This window comes from Schistocerca serialis, chromosome 3, assembly GCF_023864345.2.
Source record: "Schistocerca serialis cubense isolate TAMUIC-IGC-003099 chromosome 3, iqSchSeri2.2, whole genome shotgun sequence".
NCBI lineage: Eukaryota > Metazoa > Arthropoda > Insecta > Orthoptera > Acrididae > Schistocerca > Schistocerca serialis.
Window position 1 is genome coordinate 675,885,697 of NC_064640.1, and position 12,778 is coordinate 675,898,474.

Below are 12,778 nucleotides of genomic sequence, written 5' to 3' on the forward strand. Positions count from 1 at the left end.
ACTAACCACTAATCAATGCAATTACTATTTCAGAAAATTATGAATGAATACTGAAGAGTTTACTAATTAGTACATACGTATATTTCTGTTAACTACAACAGAAGGCTCCTAGTATTCTGAACAAAATCATGGCAGGGTTGCCAAATCAAAGCCTGCTATTTTTGTTGGTTTTATTTCTGTATGGGTAGGATTCGACTGATATAACTTTCTTGTTCATTGAATAGCATACGAAATTGTTACCTAACAGTGGGAAATAAGTTTTCTATAGAGACTAACACACATGCTACTCTTTCTGATTCTGTACTCGCTGTTGATAATAATTGAGGATGGTCCAAATATTTATTTAATCAATTAATTAGGTAAATCATGAATCGAACAACTTAGCACAATAAATAATGCAATGGTAGAGAGCATGCAACCAAAGGAGGTAGGTAGATGAAAGCATTTGCATCACTGTCTGACATGATCAAAAACTATATGGCTTTATGATTTAGTTAATGATGGATTCACTATTATTTTAGGGGTAAAGCTATTCAGCATTGCTTTATCGGGTGGGAAATTACTGTTGTGAACAATTACATTGATTCTCATTAAGGATACACTTTATTGTGACACTTGGCCCGAATATCGATGGCGAACAAAGCATACATAATAGATTTCATGTGCTGAGGGCGCTCATTATCGAAACCTATGCAGTCTTGTACCTTATTATGCATGGGATTGGCATGACAATTGTGTAGCTTTCGAAGTTAAGGTGGTTCTCACACTTAAATTCCATAACCATCCCATCTAAACAGTGAATAATAGATTGTACTACTGATAGTTCGCCTTCATAGCGCAGCGGTAGCGTTACCGCCTATCACGGAAGGGGGCTCGGGTTCGACTTCCGGCAGGGGACTGGGTGTTGTATGTCCTTCATTAGCATTTTCATCATCATTGACACGCAAGTCGCCAAAGTGGCGTCAACTAAAAAGACTTGCAACGCGGCGGCCAAACCCCGAAGAGGATATCCACGCCAATAAATGCCATACGATCATTTCATTTCATTTGTACTACTGATCCACAAAACATGGCTGCTGAGATGCTGATTAGCTTTTGCAGGAATAATCAATGTGTGACTTAAAGATATCATAAAATTGTGCAAGTGGAGGGCAAGCAAATAAAAAAACATGTTAAAATACTGTATAAGTGAATCATCTGTAAATCCTAGAAAATCCTTCACACCGTCACTCAGTTAACCTTCTTTAAATATACAAGATCGATTAGTCTGCAGTGACTGTACAGCTGACACCACATGGTTGACTGAAAGTCAATGTTGGAAATACGTACTCAACATGTGGGATCAATCTTGGATTAATAGCAAAATGTCATATGTAACATACACAAAAGTCTGTTCTCAAATTGCACAAGAAGGTCCTCTGTTCTTTGACTGTGCAGCCACCTCCATGTGGGGACGAAGCCAACAGCACAAACAAGTACTCACTATGCTGGATCATTCTTGGATTAATAGAAAACTTAACATGTAAATCATGTCCTTAATCAACTTAGGAGGCAGATTGTCCTTTCTCCATGCAGCTGTGCTCACGTGAGTGCATGCAGACAATGACCAGTAGAGAAAAATCAATAATTCCACACTCTTGAATACTTAAACATTTCACCCAATTTACTCGGTTAAAATACTAAGTTGAAACCAACCCACGAAATTGCCTACTCTTCTTTGTAACGGTTACAATAAGATGACTAATACACAATGAGTGAGGACCATATCACAAAGAAAAAACGTTAAATGTCCTACAAAAAATTAACAAAACTAAATAAACGCACATAGAAGTAAAAATTAATGCAACAAACATTAGATGCCGTGGAGGCACTATAGGATTAGCTTGACACTATTGGATTTGAAATGAGCATCATGTGCTCGTTAAACGTAAGTCCTAATCACTGAATTTACTTGAAAAATAATTACATAACCCTGACTAAGCTGGGCCGGCCGGTGTGGCCGTGCGGTTCTAGGCGCTTCAGCCTGGAACCGCGTGACCGCTACGGTCGCAGGTCCGAATCCTGCCTCGGACATGGACGTTTGTGATGTCCTTAGGTTAGTTAGGTTTAAGTAGTTCTAAGTTGTAGGGGACTGATGACCACAGATGTTAAGTCCCATAGTGCTCAGAGCCATTTGAACCATTTTCTGACTAAGCTGGTGCTAAGCAAAAAACGGATTAGTTATTTTAATTACGATATACCTCACATTCTGAGTTTTACCAGACAGTCTGACAGACATCTGCATAGAATCTGTTCAACCTCTAGTCCACCTGAAAACAGAACGCCGAAAAACGATGGAGTGCCAGCTAACGGACACGCTGCTCATTCCTAAGCGGAAGGGAGGACTCTCCTTCCAAAAAACCCGAAGTTTCCACCACCATAGGTGATCTTTGGCTGTTTACCCCAATTGGTTTGGCACGAAAGTTTAAGTTAAACATGTACCTTTGCACTACAGTTGCTCAACTCAATAAATCACGTTCAGGACACTCACTCATTCCATAACTGAGAGCATCATAATAGGAATGGGAAAAGGATGTCCAACATGGAAAAAAAATAAACAAGGTAGTGTCCCTGTCACCAGAGACTCTAGGTGTTCCAACAAAAAAAAACGCACTTGTTTTTTGGGGCCCGCAGTACAGTGCAGCTGGGTGATATTCATCATAAAAAATGTGAAGGTGATCACTGTGTCATTAATAATTAATAATTAAGAACATAGGTTACTTTGAGATGAAGTAATGGAATGGAGCAACCAGTTCTGTCTCAGTATGAACACACTATTTGGCTTTACTTTCTCAGGTGGTGGAATATCATTGCTTCCGATAAATCTCTGGTAGGTCCCTCCATAAAAAAACGTGTAAAGTCTCCTGTAATTACTGGATTTGCGCTGAAATAGGACTTTTAAAAATATGTATACATGGATATACGTGCTCACAGCGAATACCCTCAGCGAGTGTTAACAGTGACAGAACAAGATTAGTAATTCATAAGGTCCAACTACCAAAGTCCATATATTATGAGGCCGTGGTGAACCATTCATGTGCACTGGTTTCCAATATCACTGGAGGACCAGTCGATTACTACAAGGCTTTTGTGATTTTTTTCGGGAGGGGGGGGGGGATATACAGAGTGGAACATAATGAAATCTGAACAGACTACGTTTCGGAGTTGCAAGAATTAGAAGATACATTAATAAATGGGTGTTATCAGACAAACCTGTGTTGTGCGGCTGTGGACAACAGAATACTATCCACCTCATGAAGTGTGAACCATCCCAAGCACCTACACAGTTGAGCTCATATAGGCTACCACAAATGCACGAGCGTGGCCAGCTTTTTATCTAAGACTTCCTAGCTTTATAATACCGTATTTTACGTGTTTGCTTATACATAGTTTGAAGTTTATTGTTATATACAATATTTTGATGCTCCTAATACGATTAAATATAATCTGTAGTAACAGTGATTATCAAAGTCCGATAGACAACTAAAACAAGTAGCAAGTTTAACATGTCCAACAAACTACAGGGTGTACAACTTTGCTTCCGCCGTTTGCCGACAGGTGGCAACAACGGTAAGTAGCGGTCCAAAGAAACAGATCGCAGACGTCAGGCAGTCAGCTTGGGCCTCGGTCAACATAACCTCATTCAAACATTAGTCGATTTGTGTCTGCATCATAAAGTTGTTCTTGATTGAAAATGTCATTTTACGAGCCTAATTCTCGTCATTTGCGGCAGGAGTTACTGTTTTGTTTCAATATGAAGAAAACAGCGGCTGAGTCTCATCGAATGCTCTCAAGTACGTATGGTAAGGACATTGTTAGTGAAAGAACGTGTCGTGAGTGGTTTAAACGCTTCAAGAACGGTGATTTTAACATCGTAGACCGGCATAGTGGTGGAAGAGAGAATGTTTTCGAAGATGCAGACTTAGAGTCATTGCTGAGTGAAGACTGGCGTCAAATTCAAGAAGAATTGGCACGATTAGTGGGAGTGACACAGCAAGCCATTTCAAAACGTCTCAAGACTTTGGGCATGATTCAGAAAGAAGGAACTTGGGTCCCGTGTCAGCTGAAACCAAGAGACGTTGAACGGCGTTTGTGCGTTTGTGAGCCGGCCGGAGTGGCCGTGCGGTTCTAGGCGCTACAGTCTGGAACCGAGCGACCGCTATGGTCGCAGGTTCGAATCCTGCCTCGGCCATGGATGTGTATGGTGTCCTTAGGTTAGTTAGGTTTAATTAGTTCTAAGTTCTAGGCGACTGATGACCTCAGAAGTTAAGTCGCATAGTGCTCAGAGCCATTTGAACCATTTTTTTTTTTTTTTGCGTTTGTGAACAGTTGCTTCACAGACAAAAAACGTAAGGGATTTCTGCATCGCATTGTGACCGGGGACGAAAAATGGGTTCATTACGATAACCCTAAAAGCAAAAAATCAAGGGGGTGGCCCGGCCATACTTCCACGTCGACGGCCAAACCGAATATTCACGGCTCCAAGATCACGCTCTGCATTTGGTGGGACCAGCTCGGCGTCGTGTACTATGAGGTGTTAAAACGAAGTGAAACAATCACAGGTGCTCGTTATCGAACGCAATTAATGCGTTTGAGCAGAGCATTAAAAGACAAACGGCCGCAATACAGCGAGAGGCACGATAAAGTGATTTTGAAGCACGACAAAGCTCGACCCCACGTTGCAAGAGAGGTCAAAACGTACTTGGAAACGTTAAAATGGGATGTCCTACCCCACCCGCCGTATTCTCCAGACATTGCTACCTCTGACTATCACGTGTTTAGATCAATGGTGCATGGCCTGGCTGACCAACACTTCCGATCTCATGAAGAAGTCACAAATTAGATCGATTCATGGATCGCTTCAAAAGATGAACAATTGTTTCCACGCGGGATTCGTACACTGCCCGAAAGATGGGAGAAAGTAGTGGCCAGCAATGGAAAATACTTTGAATGATACACGTTTAATCAATTTGTTTCATTAAAACCTCAAATGTTGGGGAAAAAACGGCGGAAGCAAAATTGTACACCTTGTAGATAAAAAGGTAACAGCAAGGAGCTCTAAACGTTTGGCTTTGGGAGGAGCATGTGGGGAAAGTTTGTCTCAAGTTTGAAAGTAAAGCTGACCAAGAATTGGATAGCTATTTCCTTAGATAGATAGTTTGAGACGGGAGGGATCCTGCGTGGTATATCGTCACTGCGAAGAAACTTCTAAAAAATGTTGACAAGTGCAGAAGAGGTGTAAAGCAAAGCATTGAAATATACATTGTCCAGTCATAGTAATGTGACCAGCTGTCAGAAACTCGAATAACTTCCTCTCGCAGCGCAGACCACAGCTAGACGTGCAGGAAAAGAGTCAGTGAGGTTCTGAAATGGATGTGGAACCGTGCCTTCTCCTGTGCCGTAGCCATCTGCGTTAGGTTTCTAGGCTGAGGATTCGGGGCGTGAACAGCTCGATCCACGTAGTCCCCTACATTCTCGATTTAGTTTAGATCAGTGATGTCTGTTGCCCAGGGGTCTATGGTAAACCCATCCTGGTGCTCTTCGAACCACGTGCGTACACTGCGAGCTGTGTAATACACTGCATCGTCCTGCTGGTAGATGCCATTGGGCCGAGGAAAACCAGACTGCATGTAGGAGTGGACGTGGTCCCCAAGGATAGATGCATAATTGTGTTGATCCATTGTGACCTATTGGTTCATGTGGGCGGTCAGTTGCTCAAAAGTTGAATGTCTATTCGAACGTTCGCCCTTACACACATCCGCAGCCGTCGTTCACCGCTGTCATCTATCTACATCTGCATCTACACAGATACTCTGCAAATCACATTTAAGCGCCTGGCAGAGGGTTCATCGAACCACCTTCACAATTCCCTATTATTCCAATTTCGTACAGCGCGCGGGAAGAACAACCTATTATATCTTTCCGTATGAGCTCTGATTTCCCTTACTTTATCATGGCGATCGTTTCTCCCTATATAGGTCGGTATCAATAAAATATTTTCGCATTCGGACGAGAAAGTTGGTGACTGGAATTTCGTGAGAAGATTCCGCCGCAATGAAAAACGCCTTTGTTTTAACCGCCCCAAATCCTGTATCATTTCAGTGACACTTTCTCCCCTGTTTCCCCATAACACAAGACGTGCTCCCCTTCTTTAAACATTTTAGATGTACTCCGTCAGTCCCATTCCGCGCAGCAGTATTCTAAAAGAGGGCGGACAAGCGTAGTGAAGGCAGTCTCCTTAGTAGATCTGTTACATTTTACATAAGTGTCCTGCCAATAAAACGCAGTATTACCCACAACATTTTCTATGTGTTCCTTCCAATTTAAGTTGTTCGTGATTGAAATTCCTAGGTAGTTAGTTGAATTTACGGCCTTTTGATTTGACTGGTTTATCGCGTAACCGAAGTTTAACTGATTCCTTTTAGCACTCATGTGGATGACCTCACACTTTTCGCTGTTTAGGGTCAACTGCCAATTTTCGCACCTTGTAGATATCTTCTCTAAATCGTTTTGCAATTTTTTTATCTGCTGATGACTTTATTAGTCGATAAACGACAGCGTCATCTGCAAACAACCTAAGACGGCTGCTCAGATTGTCTCCCAAATCGTTTAAGGAACAGCAAAGGGCCTGTAACACTACCTTAGGGAACTCCAGAAATCACTTCTGTTTTACCACCATGACATGTGGTGCGCCACATTTACCTCGGCGCCAGTTTTGAATAGCGCTATTTTGCCATCCACGGTATAATTTAACTACGGCGGCACGCAGACAGTTTACAAACTTACCGTTTCGGAAATTCTTCCATCCTTGGCTCGAAAGCCAATAATCACGCGCTTTGGAAATCAAATAAATTGCTCCGTTTCCACATTACGAGAACGACTGCACTGTTTTCCGTCTCTACCCGACACGCTTCAAGTACGCTTCACTGCTAATGCTGCTACCTGCCGCCTGTGAGTAGTTTTTACACGTTGACGTCGAACATAGATAGTGGTCGCATAAATGTGTACACAAAAGCGCAGCGCGAATGGACACAGGTTTATTCGATCTGTGAGAGAGCATCAAGGATATGCTGAAAAACCTGAATTGGAAGACACTTTAAGATAGACGCAAACTGTCCCATTTATTTACACAGTTTTCAGAAACAGTATTAAATCAGTAACCCAGCGATATACCCTCTTGCTCATAAATTAAGGATAATGCTGATACATGGTGAAACAACGTTATGGTGAGCGGTCTGCAGATTTAAATCACCTCGGGGTATGACCATGCGGTGCATTTGACTTGCGGTTGTCGCACAGTGGCGCTCGCAGCAGTCCACTTACGCGGAGGTGTGTTGGTACATGTCAGAGGTCAGAGTACGGTGCAGCGAGTAAGTGTGCAGACGTTTCCAGATGTGTTAAGGGTGACTGTGTGTTGAAAATGGCTCAAAGAACACATATTGATGACGTTATGAGGGCTAGAATACTAGGGCGACTGGAGGCTGGTCAAACACAGCAGGTCTCAAGATTATGGCAATGATTCCAGCAGACAGGAAACGTGTCCAGGCGCTACAGTACGGGACGTCCACAGTGTACAACACCACAAGAAGACCTATATCTCACAATCAGTACCCGCAGACGGCCACGAAGTACTGCAGGTAGCCTTGCTCGGGACCTTACCGCAGCCACTGTAACCGTTGTCTCCAGACACAGTCTACAGACAACCGAACAGATATGGTTTATTCGCCCGGAGACCTGCAAGGTGCATTCCACTGACCCCTGGTCACAGGAGAGCCCGTAAAGCCTGGTGTCAAGAGCACGGTACATCTACATCTACATTTATACTCCGCAAGCCACCCAACGGTGTGTGGCGGAGGGCACTTTACGTGCCACTGTCATTACCTCCCTTTCCTGTTCCAGTCGCGTATGGTTCGCGAGAAGAACGACTGCCGGAAAGCCTCCGTGCGCGCTCGAATCTCTCTAATTTTACATTCGTGATCTCTTCGGGAGGTACCAGTAGGGGGAAGCAATATATTCGATATCTCATCCAGAAACGCACCCTCTCGAAACCTGGACAGTAAGCTACAACGCGATGCAGAGCGCCTCTCTTGCAGAGTCTGCCACTTGAGTTTGCTAAACATCTCCGTAACACTATCACGCTTACCAAATAACCCTGTGACGAAACGCGCCGCTCTTCTTTGGATCTTCTCTATCTCCTCTGTCAGTCCGATCTGCTACGGATCCCACACTGATGAGCAATACTCAAGTATAGGTCGAACGAATGTTTTGTAAGCCACCTCCTTTGTTGCTGGACTACATTTTCTAAGGACTCTCCCAATGAATCTCAACCTGGCACCCGCCTTCCCAACAATTAATTTTATATGATCATTCCACTTCAAATCGTTCCGTACGCATATTCACAGATATTTTACAGAAGTAACTGCTACCAGTGTTTGTTCCGCTATCATATAATCATACAATAAAGGATCCTTCTTTCTATGTATTCGCAATACATTAGATTTGTATATGTTAAGGGTCAGTTGCCACTCCCTGCACCAAGTGCCTATCCGCTGCAGATCTTCCTGCATTTCGCTGCAATTTTCTAATGCTGCAACTTCTATGTATACTACAGCATCATCCACGAAAAGCTGCATGGAACTTCCGACACTATCTACTAGGTCATTTATATATATTGTGAAAAGCAATGGTCCCATGACACTCCCCTGTGGCACGCCGGAGGTTACTTTAACATCTGTAGACGTCTCTCCATTGATAACAACATGCTGTGTTCTGTTTGCTAAAAACTCTTCAATCCAGCCACACAGCTGGTCTGATGTTTTGTTTATCAGGCGACAGTGCGGAACTGTATCGAACGCCTTCCGGAAGTCAAGGAAAAAGGCATCTACCTGGGACCCTGTTGAGAGGCACCCACATGTCTTGCTCATACTGTGGCATCAAGCAGTCAGGCCTGCAAGATGAGTGTTCTGCCAAGCGATTGGATTCATTTTTTATTTATCAAGTAACATGAACTCTAGTACTCACAATTAAGTTAAAAGTTATCCTCCTGCTTGGATATTACGCAACGGAAACGCACATCTGACTATCAGTAATTTACAGAACTCTGACTGTTCACTACGCACTGGCAATACCATATTTTCTTTCTTATTTAACGGCTTTGATCAACACGTGGCCATCGCACTGAATATGAATGGCGCACACATTATAAATTCTGGATATCATGGCAACATACAGTTCGAAGGAAAAGGCCACCAATCTTTTTCTTTTCACTATCTTATTTATTCCGATAAATTCTATAACCCAAACACACAAATTCTATAACTTACAACAATAACACATGAGAAATTCCGCCCAGAGGGCATGGCTTTACATTGGTGATTCTCTATCTTATGGTCTCGTAATTCTTTAACGCTACAGTGCACTTTCTGGATAGGATGGTGGATCTTTTGCTATATCTCACACTTCGACTCTCACAATTATCATCACGAAAGTTTCCTCAAGACCGAGCGGTACAAAAGGAACATGCATAACCCACTACCTCTGAAACTACCTTGCTACTCTCCCATGCAAACCACACATACTTAAATTTCATGAAATACATTACACTGGCAACATACAATACAAAACAGGGAATAGTCACAACGTTATAATCACATCACTTTCAGCTTTCCCACTTCAATTAAAATTCATCCCAGTTTCACACAACACTGCCCCACTTCGTAACTTTTCTTTCCTACTACGAACTCTGGACGTTATATGCACGTCTTCCTGTGCAATGCAAGCCAAGTGGCGTTGCTGGATAGACGGCTGACTCACCTTGCTTCTCTCTCAGAGTATTATAGTTTGAATCAAGCGTCACACGGAAACATAACACGCAAAGTAATATTAAGAACATATTCGTCACACACGCGAGTCCTCAACTGATACCATGGACGAGTACTTCTCTTTATCCTTTGTCTCATACACAGATTGAGACTCACACAGTACTCACCACGTGGAAGTACTCGTCTCTAATTTCAAGTCCTGCACACGCCATTTCTTAAATATTTCCAACTTATAGTACACACGCTAGTAATTCAGCTTAACTTAAGCACTCGGAAGTATTTCAATTTATTGCTACACGTGGTTTCATTGTGACCGTTGGTCACTTCCGAAGATTACTACGATCCCATTAATATTACCTGCCTGACATTCAATTCTCCCCACAAAAGTTCCTGAAATAGAGAAATTGTTATTTCAAACTATTCTTAAATATTCCACATGCATAACATGTCTCCACTCTTTTGTCCTTACGGAGCACGTCTAAGACAGGTCTTACCAACACTAGATCCAGCGGCAGAGTGCTGAAACATGGCCATTCTTCAGGTCCTCTCGCACCTCTACCGAAGTGGGGGAGCACCTTGCTACCGTATTGGTCAGCCACATTTCAGGCGCTCAAAGCTCAGGTAAATTTCATCTCTTTGGTACCACCAAAGGTGGCCAAAGGATCGTCTCAAAGATGATCATATATTCACATTCACTATCTGCGGTTAGCAGACGACCATACATTCATTCATTTCACAGATCTCACCAAACTGGATGTAGGGATTTATTTTGTGGGAGTGCACATGTGATCAATTAAATAAATAAACTGTCATTCTTTCCCACACTGGTATCCTGCTTCGCTGTATTAACTAAAATTGAGTTATTTTTACAAAAAATGTGTTGTTCTGACAAGAATAATGAAGTATGTTGTACCTATTTTCAATGTCAGGCGGTACTGTACCCTTTCACTGTATCTAATATTTTCTGGGTCTCATGAACAAATAAAGCGAGTTGGCTCTTACACGATCGCTGGTTCCTACAGAGTAGATTCTGGGTTTCCAGAAATGACATGATACGTGAGCAAAAACCATGTTCTAAAATTCTACAAAAGATCGATGTCAGAGATATAGGCCTATAGTTTTGCGCATCTGCTCGACGACCCTTCTGAAAACTGGAACCACCTGTGCTCTTTTCCAATCATTTAGAACCTTCCGTTACTCTAGAGACTTGCGGTACACGGCTGTTAGAAGGGGGGAAAGTTCTTTTGCGTACTCTGTGTAGAATCGAATTGGTATCCCGTCAGGTCCAGTGGATATGCTGTTTCGATCCGCTTACTGATTTAACGTAAGACCAGAACTTCCTAGGATTTTCTGTCAAGTCGGTACATAGAATTTTACTATGTTCATTGGAACAGTGCTCCAAGGTTTTGTTCACAGACGAGTCCAAGTATAGTCTGAACAGTGATACTCGCCTAGTTTTCATCTGGCGTGAACCAGGAACCAGATACCAACCCCTTAATGTCCTTGAAAGGGACCTGTATGGAGGTCGTGGTTTGAGGGTGTGGGGTGGGATTACGATTGGTGCACGTACACCCATGCATGTCTTTGACAGAGGAACTGTAACAGGTCAGGTGTATCGGGGCGTTATTTTGCGCTGGTATGTCCGCCTTTTCAGGGATGCAGTGGGTCCCACCTTCCTCCTGATGGATGATAACGCACGGCCCCACCCAGCTGCCATCGTGCAGGAGTACCATGAAACAGAAGATATCAGGCGAATAGAGTGGCCTGCCTGTTCTCCAGACCTAAACCCTATCGAGCACGTCTGGGATGCTCTCTGTCAACGTATCGCTGCACGTCTTCAAACCTCTAGGACACTTCAGGAGCTCCGACAGGCACTGGTGCAAGAATGGGATCCAGAGCATGCCAACCCGTTGTGCGTCCTGTGTACGTGTGCATGGTGATCATATCCCATATTGATGTCGGGGTACATGCGCAGCAAACGGTGGCGTTTTGTAGCACATGTGTTTCTGGACGCTTTTCTTAACATATCACCAATACCGTGGACTTACAGATCTGTGTCGTGTGTGTTCCCTATGTGCCTATGTTAATAGCGCCAGTTTTGTGTAGTGCCACACTGTGTGGCACCACATTCTGCAGTTATCCTTAATTTATTAGAATGAGTGTAGTACAGTACCCTAGACATAGCTCCTGTCAGGATTATTAAGACAAGAATAGACAATTTTAAACAATCATTCCTCCCGTGCTCCACATTTGATTGACACGGAAAGAAGCCGCAATACGTAGTACAATGGGAAGTACCCTTTGCCATGTAGTTGACTGTCGTTTGCACAGTATAGCCGTAGATATAACTGAGAATTGGCATCATTATCATGAGCATAACTTCGTTTTCTTACTGTAATCGTAGTGATACAAAGATGTAGCTTCGTAATTGTGTTTTACAAAGGGGATCTGAAATTAGCTAGAGATAGTGCAAAAGAGAACATTTACACAAAAATAAATTTCTTGTAATGTATTCCATGTGCATTTCTGTAACTGGTGCATCAAATACCTATAGTTCTCAAAATAATTTTAATGCCGTAATCAGATATTCTTATCTTATAATGAATAAATGCTGTCAGTATGAATTAATTAGCTTCACGTGGTGAGATCTAGTGAAATCATCACTACAGTATTAATTTCATCACAATTCCATGTTGATAACTTTTCACGTAACCCTTTTTTTTTTGTTCAATTAACCCTTTTTAGTAGTGCAAAACTTTCTTTTGAACAAAAAATATTATGAATAAAAATAGTGTCCAGTACATTACAAGGGACTGGAAATACCACGAAACTTTCGCGTCTGCCACCTTCTATGACGCAGACCTTTCAGATAAGCGGAACAAGACGAGTTGAGCCACTGCGGAAGTTTTATTACGTAG